Here is an 18,110-nt window from a genome sequence, read left to right as displayed (position 1 = left end):
CAGGATGCTTCCCCTATCATCTGAGCCAACATCGAGCTCTTTCCTCCTGAGTGCCCGTGGCATCTCGTTTTCTGTAGCATGTGTCCAGGGATGATGGTATTTTCATATTTATTTTGTCGTCTAACTTCCTGAGTATTCACCTTTCTGCAGGATCAATGTCTGATTCCTCTTCCTACCCTTCGTCACCTAGCATAGGGTCTTGACCTTTTAGGAAGTTATTGAATGAATGAGCAACTCCTATGACTTCTGTTCCTAGTAATACTGATAACAATAGTGTCAGTAGGGCATTGTTTTAAGTCCTTTTTAGCATTAACTCTTCTGTTTGTCCTCTAGACAATACCAAGAGATCAAGTAGACACTATTCTCAGTTTATATATGGAGCACAGAGAAGCTAAAGAAACTGCCCAAGGTCACACAGCCAGGAAGTTTCTTCCCAGAGCCCGTGCTTCCTGAAAGAAAACAAGCAGAACCCAAGCAAAGTGAATTTGTTTAGTGAGCTAAGGTGTATGGAGCAGGAAATAAAGTCAGACCTGTCTTCCTTAGAATAATAGAATCTCATAGAAATATGAGGCATTATAGATCATCTGGTCCAACAGAATGATTTTATAAATGAGGCTTTGCACGTATGAGGGATGAGGAACTATACCACACTTGGCCACATGCAGATCGGGTTATGAGCAGGGCCTGGACTTCCCCACCTGTCACCTGGGGACCTGCAGGACCACAGCAAGTGGTTATTTGAGAACTAGAAGATTCCACGAGTGTACGATGCCTTGGGTCACTGTGGTGCTTGTGTTTCTACAATGAGGTGGTCATGGTAAGTTGTGGTATTAATTGCAGCCACCCCTATTCTCCGTCACATCTGGGCACAAAACAGAGCCCGGCCTGGAGGATACGTCTGTAAGTGAGTGAGGGAACGGATCAATGACTGATGAGTGATAGGGCTGGCCCAGGAGGGAGTGTGGCTGGATGCTGACTGGTTAGATGCAAAGGCACAGGAGGGTCTCCATCCCCAGGGCTGTATTTAGTATTTCTACTCCCTGCTCTGAGTTTCTCCTTAGCATGTTAGCCTGGATCTGGTCCCAGCTCTAACACCAGTTGGGAGGTGGTCAGGTCACCCCCTTCTTGGACACCCAGTGTCTTCATCAGAGAGAAAGGCGGATTCCCTAAACCCTTTCTTGGTCTTTCCCAGATTCAGGGAACCTCCCCACGATTCACTCTCCGGGCACCGCCCACCACACAGCCCGTCAGACGCTGGGGCTGAACGGTTCCCACACAGACTCCCAGCCCCAGCTTGTCAGATCATCATCGGACTCTTGGGGACTTATGGGGAAGCCAGCTCTGCCTCCTGAGGGTTGCCCCAATGTGCTGGGGACTTGCCATCCACAAGCTGTGTCCTGCCCCAGCCTCTCAGGGGCACTTCTCACTCCAGGAAGGGGCCTCTCCCCGGTGCACCTGGGTCCTGCACCGCCCAGCAGCAAGGCAGGGAGGAAGGGGGTCCTCATGCAGCAGGGCCTGGCCTCGCTGGCCTCTCCCATCCGCCCGCTCGCTCTGGGGCAGCGGGTTCCGTGCACGCGCCACATGCCAGCCGAGGGTGGGCAGCGGAGTGTGAGCGAGGTCGTCCCGGGGGAGGTCCTGACATTTCCGGTTTGCTCTGCGTGTGAGCAATTTGCTTGTTTCATCTGCGAGGCGTCGTTGTTTGGACGGGAACCCCGCCAGGCCACAGACACGCCGCCACTGAATCGCCGACACGAGGTGCTCCTTCCAGAGCTGGGGGTATTTATTGGAAAAGGGGCTGAAGTGCGGTCAAGCCCAGTTCTGTCGCGGCAGCCAGGTGGCCTAGAGCAGGTGCTGCCATCCCCGCCTGGCCTGGGCTGCCTCAGGTGGGAAGTGGGATTCACATCCCGCTGTGCCAGGCAGCAGGGCCTGGAGCCACGCCTGGAAGGGAGCGTGCGCTCAGTATGTGCGCGCGGCTCCCTCAAGAGTGCCATCCGCCATTTGTGCGTTTAATTGAGAATTGCCCACACGATGCTGGTGTGACAATGGAAAATGAATTCAGAATTGGTGGGAACCATTCCAAAAAGTGTGGGCTGAATTCTCACCCTGGAAGCAGGTCGACTCTGACAAAGTTGCAGCTCAAGTCTGTTCAGATCCGTCTCCCCGGTGCCACCTGTCTGTCACCAAGGTAGGGGGAGCCCGGTGAACATCCCCTCCCTATAGGTCCGGGAAGTGTGGACCGGTTTGGACAGGGATGTGGGCGTGGGGACAGCGGGTGTGACCCCAGAATGTTTCTCCCCCTGGAAACCCTGCCTACGGGCCCCTCCAGATGTGGTGTAGTTGGGCCATTTCCTTTGTCAGACACAGGTTCAGAGTGGACACGTTGTTCCGGCCGAGGCGAGGACGGCCCACGTGGACGTGAGCCTCCAGCTTCCGAACGCTGCCCTGGGGACGGAGTGAGACGTGGTGTAAAACGCCAGCCTGTAGGGGCAGCGAGGGTGGCTCCTCCTTCTCAGAGAGGGCAAAGCCACTGGCTCGAGGGCGCGCACCGGTCAGCGGTGACCTGCGGGGCGATGGGCTCACACCGCCCACCTTCCTGCACCCAGCTCTGGAGATCCTAGTGCAAACAAGCTGCCGTCGGAGCCGTCTCCTGGACGGGGTGCTCAGCCAGACACTCCATTCGTCAGATAATTCAGTCTCCAGACAGCCTTTTAAGGGGGTCCCAGTGGGATCCCCACTTTGGGGGGAGGCGCCTGAGGTCACACAGCTGGAGGTGGCAGAGGCGGGACTCGAAGCTCAGCCAGCCTGGGGCCGCCCCTCCTCCCCAGTCTGCGGGGCTGGGAGGCTGAGCCGTGTCCATCCACAGCCCTCACCTGGCTGTTGGCGTTCGGCATCTTCCAGAATTTAGAAAAGCAATAGGCTGCCTGGTCTGTTTAACACCCCCGTGGGATCTAGAAGACGAACATTCTTGTAAAACACGTGACTATTAGGTCTGTGCCTTTCGGGGCAAGCCCATGTGCCTTGCGCTCAGGGTGGATTTTGCCCTCAGGTGAGTTGATCTTTAGAGACGCTTGCGTCCTGGAGATGCGGGGGGAGGCTCCGTCCCTGGCAGGTGGCGAAGGTGACGATGTCAGGGGCACGGGTCCCAGAGGCTCAGGCCCGCGGCAGGGGACGGGACACTCGACCTTCACGGTGGGCTTTTGTTCATTTTGAATTTTCTTCCATGTGCATTTTAACTATTAAATAAAAACTCAAATACTAAAAATAGTTGGTTCATCACGGCAATGGCTGTGCTGGTGTTCTGCGGCCCCCTGGCGCTCGGTCTCCTGACCGCCAGCACACTCGTAAGGGGGCAGCTCTGGACTCAGGTGCAGCTGGGCTCCCAGCACCGTCCCTCCCGGCCTGGCCGCCGTGGGTGAAGTCGCCTCCTTTCTCCATGCCTCCAACTCCTCATCTCAGAAATGCGCGTGACCTTGCAGTCGTGTTGGAGGCCTGGGCCCCGGCTCCAGGCGGTCCCGCTGGGATCTGATTCCATCTCACGAACTTGCTCTGAGGGCCCCTCCCCTGGATGATGTGCTGAGGGGTGGGCGAATGGGTCTCAGGGGGGTTATTTCATCAGACACCCTGTGGCCTCACAGGATCGCCCCACGACACAGATACAGCCTGCTTGTCCCCTGCCAGGGGCCCAGGGTGGGCGAGAGATGCTGAAGGCTAAGGGGCCATCAAGTCACGTGTCTCAAAGAAAGGCTTCCGGTTAACCCTATGTCATTAAGCATCGCTCAGTTATTAAAAATTAATGACCTTACAGCTGTGTAAGACACGTCTGATTACATACATACTTGAAGTCTGTAGATATTTTTAAAGGACCAATTACTGCTTCACTAAGGGACACTACTGATGACAGATCACACCCTGGAGACCCTCAGAGCAGAGTGGGCGCAGGCCTGGGCGCCCCCCACCCCGTCCTGTCCGGTCCTGCTCCCCCCGGGCGGCCCCTGCCCTCAGATCCCATCTCCTGCGGGAGCCTCCCAGGTGCGCCGGGCAGGACCCCTGGGTTTCCCGTCTCCTCTGCTTAACTTGTCGTCAGCGGGTTTGTCCCCACCCCAAATGCTCTGTCCTGTCCCCTCTCCCCCCTCTCTTTCTCTCCCCCTTTCTTTTTTCCCCAGCTTTACTGAGGTATAATTGACAAATAAAAAGGGTATATATTTACGGTGCACAACTTGATGGTTTCACACATTGGTATATTGTGAAATGGTCACACAGCGCAGCTAATAAACACCCATCGCCTCGCAGGGTGACCACTTCCTTTTTCTTCTCTTTTGTTTGTAGTGGGAACACTGAAGATCTGCTCTCTCAGCAACTTTCAAGCACACAGCACACTGTCGCCAACTACAGTCAGGCTCTACCTTAGAACCCGGAACCTACTCACCTCGGACCAGGAATTGGTGCCTTTGACCACCTCCCCGTCGCCCTCACCCCCAGGCCCCAGTAGTCTGCTCTGCGCTTCTGTGAGTTGTCTTTTTTAGGTTCCACATATAAGTAGTATTTGCCTTTCTCTGTCTGACTTCTCTCACTCAGCGTAACCTCCTAAAAGTCCATCCATGCTGTTGCAAAGGCAGGATTTCCTCCCTTTTAAGGCTAACATTCCATTGTGATCCACGTACCACGTTTTCTAGTCTGTTCATACGTCCATGGACACCTGGGCTGATTCCATATCTTGGCTCTTGTGAGTGATGCTTCTGTGAACATCCTGTCTGTCTGTCTGTCTGTCTCTCCTTTCTTCTATCCCCTCTCCTCTCTCCCTCCATCAATCCCTTCTCTCTCTCTCTCTCCCCCTCCCTCCCTCCCCCCTTCTCTGTCTGTCTGTCTCTTTCTCCCTCCCTCTGTCTCTCGGGCATCTGTGCAGCTGTGATACATGTGTCCATGGCACCGCCCGTGTCACACTTGTGTCGCCTCAGCTGTGTTTCCTTGCTGCCATGGAGACAGGTCTCTCTGAAGCCGCAGTGCTTGGTACCCCAGGAGCCCCAGGCCTGAGTCCAACAGGAGACAGCAGGGTGGGCTTTGGAAGAGGCAGAAGCCCTCCCGCCTCCTGCTCACCCTGTGGCCCTGGTGGGAGGGCCCCCAGAGAGCCTGGGTCTGTGAGTGACGGGACAGCCCCCCTGAGCGGCACCTGGTGGGTGGCAGTGGCACTTTCCCTTCCTGCTCTGCGGTTTCTGTCCGGGGAGAGTGTGGAGTGCGGGTTGCTCAGACATCCTTGTGGAGGCCTAAGGTTTGGTTTGACCTTGAGATATTGTGCTGTGCGGACACGCAGAGGGTAGAGGGCACATCGGTGGAAGAATTAAAACCCCTCCCGCTGGTCCTGGAACTTCACAATCACCCTCTGTTCTTTGTAAAGTCAACTTTATGGAGGTACAACTTACATACATAAAAGGCACCATTTCATGTGGCAGTTTGGTGAGTTTAGACAAATAGATAACATGACCACCAGCACAGTCAAGATGTAGAACATTCCATCACCTCCAAAAGCTCGCCTCCGGTGGGGGTCAGTGTCTCCCCAGCCTAGCTCTCAGCAGCACTGATTGACCGTCCCCATCTGTGTGCAGTTTGGGCCTTTATGTAAATGACACCGCATGGCTGGTGCTATGACACTCGTGTCCGTGGGCTCCGTGTGCAGTGCTGCACGGCCCAAGGTCAGCCTCTCCGGTGTTCCAACATCAGATGTGTGAGACGATGAGCATTTGAGTAATTTCCACTTTGACCTGTTCTGCTGAGGTGGGAGGCTGAGATGTGGACCAGAGGCCCAAGCAAGCAAGGGGCCTGGCCATGGTCATGCGGGTGGAGGGTACAGAGCCTGGGGGCTCAGGGCTCTGTGCTCCTTGAATCAGCCCAGGATCCCGTTTTGCACCAAAGCAGACCCCCTGCCAGCTCCCAGTCTCCTGCCAGGTGTCAGGGGTGGAGGACTCCGGCCACATCATTTAGAGACGCAGGTGGGTGGATTTCCAGGTGGGAAAAGGCACCGATGCACTTCTAACCCACGGGGTGGGCCCTACGTGTGTGTACACACATGCACACGTGCACCGCACACACATGCAGGGACAACCCCCCACTCCCCTGAGGCCTGGAGATGCTCAGCCAGGACCTCCCCGCTTCTGTCACGTTTGGAGTAAAATAATTTCTCTCAGGACTGCAGCTTACTGAGCCCAGGCCTGTCCACTGGAGACATCCTTGGGCCCTGTTGGGAGACTTTAATTAAAACCTTCTGTATGGCGAGGACTTGCACTTGGGCGTCTGCTGTGGGGAGGGAACGATGGGACAAGCGGGGGAGCTGGGTGGGTGGGCTGCGGTCAGGTGGGCCCCCGGGCCATCGGGTGCGCGCATGGCCTGGCTCAGCCACGTCCACTCCTGGGTGCTGAGCATCGATTTATGGTGTGGGGTTGGGGGTCACGTGGGTGCCCGTCGCAGGAGAGGTGGGAGGTCTGGAAGCAGCCCTTGTGACATACTCGGCGGCAGGTGGAAGGAAAGCATTAGCTGACCCCTAAGGGCACAGTACAGAGGGAAGCAGATGAACAAACAAATGAGTCTGTCTCTGGAAATTTAAAGTATGGACACTCGTCGCAACACACATTTTGCCAAAACAAAATCGAGCAAAAAAATCCACCTTAAGCCCATTAGATGATAACCTGTGGGGTGGGAAGGGACAAACAGGGACCAACAGCTGGAGCAAAGGGGAGAAGGGCCTTGCCTGGACCCAGGCGGGGGACCAGGCTCCCGGGATGCGCGCCTGCCTCTGGGACGGAGGGGCGGGGGCCGGGAAGCGGGCATGCAGGTCCCTGGCTGCCCGCCTGCCAGGAGTCACTCAGCTGTCTCCCGCCGGCCAGGACGGTTTGGGCAGCCTTTGCTTGGTGCTGGACGGTCCTCCCCGGAGGCCGAGAGCAGTGTGGTTTGTCCTCACTGCTGTCCATTCGCTCCTCTTTCCACTTTCTCTGTAAGTGCTGGACGGTGTCACCCTGAGTCAGGCGGTGCTGTGTGCTGGGGTCCAGGATGGCAGGAGCGCCCCCGCCTCCCAAGGGAGTTCAGGGGAGGCTCCTTAGCCGGCGAGTGCACCTGGGAGACTGCCTGGAGGAGGGAGCCCCGAGCAGAGTCCAAGCAGTGAGGAGGAAGGGCTGCACAGGGACGCCGGGCTGGGTGGGTCCAGCGCGGGGGCTGAGATTCCACCCCCTCTGGGTGATCCCTGACTCTCGGGGGCTCATGAAGAAACCTGCCTCATGGCGCCGCCCTTGTGAGCATCGAAGGAGGAAATGCACGAGAGAGCTTTGCCCGGTGCCTGGTGGCCCTTAATTCCCGCTCTGCTTCCCGGCTGGGGGCCCTCGGGGAGTCCTTTCCTCTCCCCACGCACACTCTGCAGCAGCCTAACTCCTCTGCGGAACCCACATGCCCCTGCGTCTATGGCTGGCCTGGCCCAGGGGACCCCATGGACACACCCACAGGAGACAGGCACGGCACCTCCCCTCCAACAGTGTGGGGTTCCCGCCCCGTCTTTGGATGGAACTGGGAACGTGGCACCTGGAGACCTGCCCCCCCTCCCCCGACCCTTTCTCTCAACCTCACTTCCAAGAGGCTGGCGCGTCTGCATAGACGGACCCCACTGGCCCGTGCGCCTCAGCCTCGACTGGACCATCTGAGCAGTTTCCTCGCTGGGTGTCCTGCAGGCCCGTTTGTCCTCCTCTGACCCCCTTCCCATCTGTCCTGCCCCAACGGGAGTTCTCAGTGGCTCCTGACCCCAGAGACACCTGGGCCCCGCCCCCTTTGCACCTCAATCTCCAGCAGTGTCAGGCTGCTTCTGGTTCTTGCAGGATTTTACACAACACGGTGGGGAGGGTATTACTCCCCTGAGCCTGTGCACCTGTCGTTCCATTTTCTTGAATGGCTTTATGCCCTAACTGGCAACCTCTTATCCATCCTCTAAAACCCTGCTAACGCATCTGCCTGCTGTGACACATTCTCCCACGTCCTCAGACAGGATTCAACTCTCACCCCCTATGCTCAGATGGCTTTATTTTTTCTGTATCCTAATTATTTGTTTACCTGCCTGTCTCCTCCATCAGATCAAGGGTTTCTAGAAGGCAGAGCCGCACCTGCGTTTCCTTAGCCGAGGTCGGCCTCAGAGCCCTGATGGATCCACAGGCAGGTTCCCTGCGTGGGTCAGCGGAGGGAGCGACGAGGGCCTCCCGGGTGCGGCCCGTCCTCCGTTACAAGTCCAGGGCAGTCAAGGTCAGGCGTAACGCTTGCGTGCTCCCATCACACTGACTCCGTCTTGGAGTAAACGACAGTGTGTCTCCGGAGCCACTGCCAACTCGGTGCCCCGCCAGCTGCAGTCAGGATGGCCGCTCAAACTAGGTCAGAGGCCCGGCTGCCCGCCTGGTTCCAACAAACGTGCTCTGCGATTGCAGGAAAGAGTTAAGCTTGCGTGTGATTATTTATCCATTTTGCTAATTAGATTTTAATAGGGCCTGCACATGGCGCCCCGCAGCGCTGCGAGAAGAATTTAAGTGGGCTTTGCCAGGAAGCCTGTTGGCATTGGGCCCTGACCAGAGGCTGCAGCAGGGGTGGGAGGGCCGTGGAGGGGGATGGGCACGAGCCTCCGCCGGCCTCCCGGCCTCTTCCCGTCGTCCCTGGGCCAGCGTTCCTTACTCACATCCATCTTCCCTTCCTTCATGGGGCGCCACCCGTGCCGGCTCTGCGGACAGCGGTGAGGGGGCTGCCCGGACCCTCCCCTTGGGGGCGTACAGTCTGATGGCGGAGGAAGACACCTATGACAAGGCCACAGCCCCCACAGGCTGCACCAGGGCTGTCAGAGCACTTGGCGCATATGAACTCATTAGATGCTCTTATCATCCTCTTCCCACATTTTACACACCGGGAGATCAAGGCGCAGAGAGGCTAAGCGGAAGGCCCAAGGTCACACAGCTGCAGGTGGAAGAGCCAGGATTCGAGCTCAAGCTGCCTGCTGGCGGGGCTGTGTGTTTACCTGCCCATCTTATTGCCTCTCCACATCTACCAAGTGCATAGGGGACGATGGTGCTAGGCGTTCAGAGAGAAATTAGCAGGTGTCCTGGTTTAGATTTGGGGAGAGTCAGGGGGTGCTTGGACCAAGAGTCAAGGCCACAGGAAGCTTGTGCAGCAGAGGGAATAGGAGGTGCAAAGGCCCTGAGGCGGGAGGCCCCTTGGTGAGTAGGAGAAAGTGAGTGAAAGGCTACCTGGACTGGGCTGGGGGTGGAGTCAGACGAGGGAAGGAGAACTAGGGAGCCGTGCGGCCGCACGCGGGGAGTGACCGTCCCAGAGCCGTCTCCCCTTTCCCCAGGAGGGCAGGATCGGGGTCCCGCTCAGCTCTCCTCCTCAGGGAAGCCCATCCAGGTCTCTCTCTTTTCAGGAGAGGCAGCTGGTTGGCTGAGGTGGCCTTTGGTGACCTCTGTCTCCCTCTCCATTCCCATCCCCTCTCCAGGTGACTCTGCAGGCGTAGGTGTGGTATTCTGGGTGGAGGGTAAGTCAGGCATCCTGGGTGAGAATCCAGACCTTGCCCCTTTTGCTGTGTGATTCTGGGCAGAGGACTCAGCCTCTCTGGGCCTCAGGAGCCGCATCTGTAAGGGGAGGAGATGGGTTCATGGGACCAGGCATGAAGGGCCGAGTACAGACCCCAGGATGCAACAGATGGTCAATCAGTAAGACATCTGTGCCCTGCTCTTCCTCACTCCCCGCCTTTACCCCTCCAGGTTCCGCTTCTTGACCTTTCCTCTCTGGGAGTAAAAATCCAAGAATAACCGAGTGTGTGTGCGGGGGGCAGCAGCCCCTCCCCAGAGCCCCTCCTGGGCCTGGGCTGAGGAGTGCAGCTGCACAGACGCTCTAACAGGCGCAGCCCCTCCCCATGAGTGTGTCTCATTTTCGTTGAGGGTGACAGCCACCCTCGATCTCAGGCGACCCCGTCACTGGCTTCTCTCTGGCCCAAGGGAGGACAAAACCCTTTTGTGCATTTTGCTCTCAGCATAGCTGAACGCCTTGGCTTTGTCAAAGACAATGTTTCAATTAGAACTAAAAGCCGGTGAGAACAAAAAAATAAGTGAATTCAAGAGCAAACGCTAGTCATGACTTCAAAGCCTAGGTTTCGGATCCCAGGACACCTGGGAGAGCTGTGAAGAACAGACTTTTATTCCGACATCAGGGGCTGGGGGCGAGGAGAGGAGCCCCTACCAGGGGCCAGGCCCATGAGAGGCACGTTTTACATGTGTTATTTCATTAAGCCCTCAAAATGATCCTTGAGTAAAGTATTTTATAGAACACGAACCAAGGACAGAATGCTTAAGACACTTGCTCTGGGTCCTACAGCGTCAGAGCTTTGGATAACCACCGTTTTGCCCTTGTCTGGTGACCTTCCCCAGCCGGGAGCTCCCCCCACCCCCATTCACAGTGTGACCCGCAGGGCCTCTCTCCAGGCTCAGGTCCCACCTGGGGGACTTGGCCAAGCTGGCAGGGTTGGCAGGGAGGGTCCCGGGAACCCCCTTGGCCTTCAAGGCTCAGGTTCCTGCAGCCTCCCTGCAGACAAAGGCCTCTGAGGAACCCTGCACAAATGTGGTGGCTTTCTCATTCTGTCACCACACACCGAGCACGCCCCGTGCCAGGCGCTGCTGCCTGCTGGGCAGGGAGCTCAGAGGCCCGTGCTTGGTAGGGCTGAGGTCTGGGGGACATGGAGGCCGGGTGGGCCATTCTGGGAACTTGGGCTCCCTCGAGGGCATCGGGCCCTGGGAGGGCTCCTCTCCACCTCCTCCCTGCCCAGTAGCCCCATGTTCAGCCAGGAGGGGCTCACAGATGGAACCAGCCTGTGCCGGTCAAGCTCTCATAAGTAGCTACCTGGGCCAGAAAAGCCCTGATCTGCAGCATTTGCCAGTTTCTGTGGTGCAAATACTCCCGCCATGGCCAATTTCAAGCTAGCAACGCGTCATCACTGAACGTGGCCTTGGGAAGAGCTGACCACATGGGCTCCCATGGCCGGTGTGGCCGTCTCCATCTCACCCTGTGAAGCCGTCAGGACTCAGTTCAGCTGTGAGCTGTGGGTGGGACAGGTGCGCTTGTATCTTCAGACAGGGCAGTAGAGCAAGGGGTCCTGGCCTGGGCCCTTGCAGGGGGCAGGGGACAGAGGGGGAAGGAAACAGGAGGGCACACCTAGATGGGGGCAATGGGTGGGGTAGTCAGACAGGCTTCAGTCCAGCCTCGTGTTGATTCCTGTGCCCCGGTCTGGCCATAGCCATAGGTGGTTGAGGGGCACAGGAGGTCCACCCGAGCTCGGGGCCTCTCCTGCCAACCTCCTGCGCCCCTCTCCAGAGCAGGTGAGACCTTGGCTTCATCCCTGGTCCCTTGGCTTCCAGTACTTCAGCCTCTGGCTTAAAGATTCCCAGTCCTTTCCAGAACGGTGATAAGAAAAACTTGACTTGACCAACAGAGCCTTTCATGGGCATAAAGCACTTTATTTCATCTGATGCTAGTAGACAGAACCCAGCTGGGGCTACAGGTACAAACTGAGAGGTGGGCCGGTACCTCCTGGGAGCTGAGAGCCACACGCAGGAGTTCAGACCCGAGTGCCGGCCTGGCTGCCTCCATTCTGGGAGAAGCTCTGGTGACTTCGGCTGCCTGAGACTGCAGGTCTGTCCAGGACGAGGTTTGGGTCCGTGGAGTCCCTGAGGGGTGCCTCGCAGAGAGAAGGGCTCCTCTTAGGTCTGCGTAGCTCAGAAATTATTCATCCCAACCTGAATGTGTGACCGAGGCTTGATTAAGTGGGCTAATCACAGCTACTGGAATCAGGCCCGGGTGACGAGCCACCGGGGTCTGCATGGCACAGCTTGGAGACCTTCTCCTGGCCGGGCGGACTCATTCCAACTCAGCGAGTGCACACACTTCTTGGAGGGATTCTCGGCCCAGGGAGGACCAGCTGGCACCAGAAGACACTCAGAGGCATGGGCAGGGTTACATTTTACTCCAGTGTCCCGGAATCCTGTCCCTGAGCCACGGGCTCAAACACCCATGGCCCTCAGATGGTGCCACCGGCAGAGGTCTGGCAGGTGGGAGGGCCAACCCATATCCAGAAAATCCTCCTGGGGGGATGCACTGCTGACCTCTCTGGGACGGAAGGGACCCAGCGTGGTCAGTTTGCCGCCAGTGGTCAGTTGGTCCTCTGGAGGAAAGCGCCTTAGCGGGGGCTCAGCATTGACATTCGTTGCTGGCAGGAGGGGCAGGCGGCTGGGCGGAAGCCGTGGTAAGCGGGGGTCTGGGCCTTTGGGTCGGTGGGCGGCCTCCATTTCTGCCTCTGTGGTTACTTCCTTCATGTGTCATCAAGCCGGCACTGTGGGGGCGCTGCCCGCGCTGGTTAACACTCCTGGCCAGTCAGTCTGTCCCCCAAGCATCGTCTGGGGTGGGCCACGCTCCTCTGCCTCATGCCCACTCCCACTTGTCCTTGTCTCTCCATACGTGCCCAGGCCTCCCTGCCCGAGGCTTGCTGTTCCTGGTCATTCCTGACCATCCAGCTGGACCACCTCTCCTGCCCACGTGTCTGTGTACCTTCTAACCTCAGGCTGCTTTTCTTTCACACAGCACAGATGGACAAGGGCACTGCCCAGAGTTCTGTCCATGGGATGGCTTTTCCTCTCCACCGTCTTTCAAGGTCACGCCAAGGAGCCTGGGGTACAGCTTGTATCCCACATGCCAACTCAACCCATCCTTCAGCCAAGATTTGGACTTTCCTCCTGCTGCGGTGGGTCCTTTGGGATTCCCCTATGGCCGCGGGTGTGCGCTGATGGGTGGTAATGATGCAGTGACTGTGGTGACCTGAGGTCCGGGCTGCCCGCTGTGCCCTCCAGCTCCCTGTGTTTGGTCCCAGGTGTATACACCACTTCCAGCCTATAAGGGATTTTGCTGGGCCCACCTACACTTGTGACTTGGTGGCCTGCATTTCCTGCCGTGCCTTGTCACAAACTCCACAGCTGTTCCCTCCCGATATACAGGGTCTGCCATATCGTGCGGCTTCCGTGTCAGGTCGCTAGCACCACAGCCTGGACCCACCAAGAGCCCTTTCCTGCTCTGTGCCCCCCCAAAGTCCGGGGTCTGAATCACAATCGTCCACTGGGTCTTGCCACAGACTCTTGGCTCTGCAGCGTAGAACTGCTGTTTTGGATTTCTAGTTTAATTCCATTATGATCTGCAGACCCATCCTGTATGATTTCTATTCTTTTAAATTTGTCAAAGTTGGTTTTATGGCCCAGAACAGGACCTGTCGCCGTGAGTGTTCCGTGGGCGCTGGAGAGGAATGCGCGTTCTGAGTCGATGTCAGTTGGGCCCGGTTGTGGACGGTGCTGTCTGGTCTCACACATCCTTACCGATTTTCTGCCCGCTTGTTCTATCAGTTACACGGAGAAGAGGGTTGGTGTCTGGACTCGAATTGTGGATTTCTCCTTTCAGTTCCCTCAGCCCTGCGTCCTGGATTGTGAAGTTCACGTCTGCCTTAGGCATGTCTGCCTTTGAACACAGCCCTTTATTATTATGTAATGTCCCTCTTTATCTCTGGTTATCGTCCTTGTTCTGAATCTGCTTTGTCTGATGTTAATTTACCTACTCCAGCCTCCTTTGTTTGGCAATGGCTGGCTACCTTTCTCCATCCTTTTTCTTTTAACGGATCCACATCTTTATATTGAAACTTGGTCAGAATAGAATTGGATTTTGCTTTTTTTAAGATGACTCTGACAATCTCTGTCTTTTAACTGCTGTGTTTAGACTATTCATGTTTAAAGTGATTACTAAGATGGATTAAAATCTGCCACATTGACAGCTATTTTCTATTTGTTCCCCTTCTACTTTGCTTCTCCTTCTCTCTTTTTCTGCCTTTTCTGCATTTAATTGGGCACATTTTATTCTCTCTGTTGACTTATTATGTATAGCTCTTTAAAAAAGTACTAGTGGTTTCCCTAGGGTTTACAACGCATGTTTTTTAAGTGAATTGAGTCAAACACTGTTAGTCAACTTTGTAGGTATGTAAAGATCTGATAACAGAGTATTCCCAATCCCCCCTCACCTTTTCTTTCCTTTATTTTACTTTCATTTACTCTGTAAACACACAATACCCGTTACTATTTTTTCTGAGGCAGTTACCTTCCAGAACTGAGGGCAGTGAGCCATGACTGGTGGCCTGTGTGTATAAATAAGGGTTTCTTGGCACACAGCCCATTTATTTACATCCAGTGGCTGCTTTCATGCTTATTTACATATTTACAAGGGCAGACTTGAGTGCAGAGTCAGGTAGTTGCAACAAAGAGCATCTGGCTTGCAAAACCTAAAATATTTACTGTCTCTTTAAGAAAACGTTTGCTGACTCCTATTTTAGATCACTTAAAACTAAAGAAAAAATAAATTTTATTCTACCTTGTTCATTTCATTTCTAACAAGCCTGTAAATACATTTTCTTACTGATATGTTCCTTCTGCCTGAAGAATTTCCTTGACCATTTCTTGGAGCCTTGGTCTGTTGGCAGTGAATTCCCTCAGGTTTCGTTTGTCTGAGAAAGTCACAGTTTCTCCTTCATTTTTTCATGAATTCTATTTTTGTCATCAAAATTTTAAAACCTGTTTAAAATTGGAGGGGTGCCATGTAATGAACCCCCATGTAATCATCCCCCAGCTTTTACAGTATCAACACTGGGCCCATCTTATTTCCTTATACCCTGCCCACTCCCTCCTGAAAATTATATATTATCCTCCATAAAATGTTAGTAAGTGTGTGTAAAAGATAGTGACCTTAAACCATTAAAGATAAGGATTTAAAATCCTAAAAAATGAGAGGGTTGCCCATGAATAATTAACAATATTTTCTTAATATTATCAAATATCCAGGCAGGGTTCAAATTTCCCTAATTGTGGCATAAAAGTTTACTCCATTTTTGAAGGATTTTTTGAAGAATTTGGGGAAGATGTTTCCCCATTGTCTTCTTGTATTCATGACTTCTGAAGAGAAGTTGGCTGTAATTCTTATCTCAGTGCCTCTGTAGGTAATGTGTTTTCTGCCTTCTGGCTGCCTTCAATATTTTCTTAATTTTGGTATTCTGAAGTTTGAATATTTTGGGAGAGGAGAAGAGTAGTGTATCCTTCTTGCTGTTCTCTGAGCTTCTTGAATCTGTGGTTTGGTGTCTTTCATTAATTAAAAAAAATCTTGGCCATTGATTCTTTATATATTTCTTCTGACTAGCCTCTCTTCCCCTTACAAGATTCCAATTTTGCATATGTTAGAGCATTTGCTGCTGCTCCCATGGTTCTCAGATGCTGTGTTCTGTCTTTTCCCTCCCTATTTTTCTCTTTGTGTGTCTGATTGGGTAATCTCTAGAAATGTATTTTCTGGTTCACTGATTCTTTTCTCAGGTTCAAGTCTACTGATGACACCATCAAAAGTGTTCTTCATTCCTGCTACAGTGTTTTCTATTTCTAGCATTTCAGTTAGAATTTCCTCTGTCTGCTGTGACTACCCATCTGATTCTGCATGTTGTATACTTTTTCCATTACAACCTTTAACACATTAATCATAGTTACTTCAATTTCCCTGACAGACAGTTACAACCTCTGTGTCCTATCTGAGTCTGGTTCTGACAATTGCTGTGTCTCTTAGGACTGTGTTTTGTTTTGCCTTTTGTATGCCTCAACTCTTGGTTGGAAGCTGGACATATTGTTTAGAATAGAAGATACAGAGGTAAATATATTTTATGCTTGGAGATGAGCACGCTTTAACTTCTGCTGGGCCTTTAGTGTGCAGGTCTGTGTTAATCTAGGCAGGAAACGGGCTGGCATGGATGTTTACTGTTGCTATGACTACCCTCAGCATATTATGGGCTGTGTATTCTGGGGGTGTGGTCTTCACAGGGCTTTTGTTCATCCTGCATCATAGTTCTGGTCACAGCACATGTGCCTGCACCACCCCCAGGGCTGGAGATTTTATTTTTATTTTTTCTCTTTTCTTCTCTCGGCTACCGTGGGTTGCCATCAGTGCCCTTGATGATGATGTCTTTTTGCTCTTTCTCCCGCAGATTATGCTGTTAGATTTTCAGCAGTGGCTGATGTCTTCCTCCAGCCAGACCACAGGGAAAGCTTTTCCAGGAAGATCCCAGACCTTCCGTGTAAGCACTGGGTGGGGTTTGTGGAAGAAAACTCTGCAAGAAGGTACAACCCTTCATACATCTGCAGCCCCTGCGGGTTCACACTTTCACGGTAGCCCACACTTGGTCTCCATGAACTTATTAAAAATTTTAGCCAAATCCTTTCACCAGCATATATGGTGTCTGCCCCAGGTAGGCAACTTCTTGGGTCCTGTTTCTCCCCGCAGACTCCTTCCTATTTCAGAGTTTGAGTTACTTGGTTGTCTTATGACATCTGTTCTCTGATGGGCTCAATAAAAGTCACTGGTTTACAGTTTTCTGGCTTTTTTTTCTAAGAATGGGAATGATGCACTTGCCTGCTCTCTACATCACTGAGCTGACACCAGAAGTCCTGGAGTGTCAATAAACAATGAAGTGATCTAGAAAAATGAAGAAACCAGAGCAAAGCTTATGATTTGGAGTTATGGTTATACCCACTAGAAGCATCAGATCCTGAACTTGTTGAAAATGTTTGTTTCAGGGGACAAATCTGGGGGAGTCTGGATGGGAAGGATGTCTGTTTTCATTTTGTGTTCCTCTGTGCTTTTCTCTTAAAAGTAAATCACAAACTTGTGTTGGTTTGCCCATGAAAAGGTTTTACACACACACACACACACACACACACATCTAAGGGAGTAGCCAGATGAGTAGTGGGTGGATCAGGGTGGTCCACGCATGCAGCAGTCGTTAAAGAAAGATGAGCTTTCCTGAAGGAAGGGTGTCAGTGTCAGAGTGGAGACTCATTCTGATGAACTCTGCTGTCCTGGAAGTTTGAAAGTCACTGATGGCTCTCTCGATTCTTATTTTCAAAAGATGATGTAAATTCAGGAAGGAGTCCATCACTCTGGATCTTCATGTAGCCCATGAAGCATTAACAGGTATCCCTCTAGCTTAGTTGCTAACATTGACATTAAGCTGTAGAACTGGGTGAAGCGAAGTGAGTTCTGGAGCATGACACCTGAAGGGTGTCGACTGGTGTTACTATAAAAGCAATTCTGTGGCCAATCAAGTTAAAATGCTTGCTGTTAAGTTAATAGGATTCTTGGCCACAGAACTTCTCAGAACCTTAAATTGGCCCCAACCATAGTGATTCCTGAAGGAGCCATAAGTATGCTTGGTTTATCAGAACTGTTTAGTCTGGAATTCCTTTTCCTTTCGGCTGTCTCCTGGAATTACTAATTCATCAAAGACTCATTTTGAGAATGCCGATGAAAAGACTGTGTGTGCGTGGATCTTGGTTTCCCTGACTTCATCACTCTGAGCCTCAGTCTTGTCATCTATTAAGTGGGTTTAAAATGACTTTTGGGATTATTGTAGGGATTAGGGCAGTAAAAAGTGGGGATCCTGATGGATGAAGCCAGGTCTGCACATCCGCAGCCTCTGCCCTGGGCCGGGCTGCCCCCCTGGCCAGCAGGGATGTGAGATGGCAGCCTTGCCTCCTTGCTCATACGAGGTCCTTGATGAGAACCGCTGGAGACCAGCATCTCTACTGCTGCATCTGGAAATGGAGGTCCCTCCTGCACGTTGGCAGGGATGTGCTGAATCTGCAGCCTCAGGCAGATCACCATCCTGGGTACCGGGTCTGTGTGAACCATCGATTTTCTGGTCCACTCCTGTCCTCACAGGCTCACGTCTGGAGGTAGGTGGCAGAAGTCAGCGCTGAGGAAACAGGCTCTGGAAGCTCAGCCGAGAGCCTTTATGGACAACGTCTGACTCTGCTCCTGTTCTTGGGAGCAGGCGGCCCCGTTCTTCGTCACCCCTGGTCCAGCGGGGCTGCTGTCCGTACTTAATGGGCAGTGGGTCCCGGGTACCACACCTGCCAGTCACACTCGCCTTCCTGCGTGCCCTTGGCACCTGCAGCGTGAATACCATCTGCTCAGGAGCCCGGGCCTCGGCTGCC

The sequence above is a fragment of the Balaenoptera physalus genome (genome assembly GCF_965194825.1).
Source record: "Balaenoptera physalus genome assembly, chromosome: 17".
Taxonomy (NCBI): Eukaryota; Metazoa; Chordata; class Mammalia; order Artiodactyla; family Balaenopteridae; genus Balaenoptera; species Balaenoptera physalus.
This window is presented reverse-complemented; position numbering follows the sequence as displayed.